Source organism: Sturnus vulgaris, unplaced genomic scaffold (genome assembly GCF_052056855.1).
Source record: "Sturnus vulgaris isolate bStuVul1 unplaced genomic scaffold, bStuVul1.hap1 Scaffold_157, whole genome shotgun sequence".
Classification (NCBI taxonomy): Eukaryota; Metazoa; Chordata; class Aves; order Passeriformes; family Sturnidae; genus Sturnus; species Sturnus vulgaris.
In genome coordinates this window covers 3,666,204-3,667,500 of record NW_028276074.1, presented here as the reverse complement: position 1 = coordinate 3,667,500, position 1,297 = coordinate 3,666,204, and positions in this window count along the sequence as shown.

Here is a 1,297-nt window from a genome sequence, read left to right as displayed (position 1 = left end):
GACATGGGGTCACCTTGCTTTAGACCTGAGAGGATGTTGATACTCTCGGTCTGTTCGTTCTTCATAGTGATATACATGGTTGTGTTTTTATACACGTCTTTAATGAGATGGATAATATGGGGATCGACTCCCCTTTGCTCAAGACCCGTGATGATATGCTGGCGGGAGACGGTATCGAAAGCCTTTGCAATGTCCACAAACACAACTCCGAGGTCACAGTGCTCCCGTTTTGCATGCTTAAGCACAAGTTGTAAGAGCTTGAGATTTTCTGAACATTCCGACGCCCTTATGAACCCCTTTTGTCTGGGGTTAATGGGACACACTTTGGCCAGTCTTGCTGTTATGATTCTGGAGAACAACCTCAGCACCGTAGATGAAATGGTGATGGGCCTCCAGTTGTTGATGTCACCCAGCTTGGCAACGTTGCTGGATTTTGGGATTAGGACTGTCCGGCAGCCCCTCAGCATATCGGGGATCGTTCCAGATATAAACCAGAGGTTGAAGATCTCCATCAACATAGAAAACTTTGAGTCTTTTTTAAGCAGATGACCCAAAGTAATCTTATCTGGCCCGGGAGCAGATCTCTTACTCATTTCCTTGATGTTTTTCTCAATCTCTTTCCGGGTGATCAGAGCTTGAAAGGCGGTGTTATCAGCTTTCCCATGAGGTGGGAAAGAGTCAAGACTCCTGAACCCTACTGTTGTTTCCCATCTGGATCTGAACGCTGCGTGGACTGTGTTAGATGGTATCTGGCATTGCAAATCTTCCACATCATCCAGGATGACTCTTGCAAGTCTTCCCCTCTGTAAGTGGAACTTTTTTTGGAATCTTAGATATTTTCCTCTTTTGATAGCTATCTTGTACATCCAGTTAGTTGACTTGGATGCTTTCTGTCCTAGGGCTTTCTTCGACTTTGCTTTTTGGGAAGATTTTCCATCATGACAATTACTCTCTGGACCCTCAAGGACCTCCTTATAGCACTTATTCACCGCCTTTTGCGGGTCTTTTCCCCTTAGAACCTTCTTGAAGGCTCTTCGACAGTTGGGTAACTCGTGTGCCGCCAATTTCTCTCTGATGGCATCGTGATAATGGAGCTTCAGTTCATTTCCCCTCAGCAGTTCCATCTCCTGGGGGGCCTTTTCTTGCACTTCCGTCCTAGAATTCACCTTATGCATTTCCATCCTAGAATTCACCTCATGCACTTCTGTCCTATCTTTCACCTCTTGTGAGTGCTTGTAAGGAGCCTTTATCAAAAGGCACTTTTTATCCCTTATTTGTTTAGTTGTTTTTGTTGGCA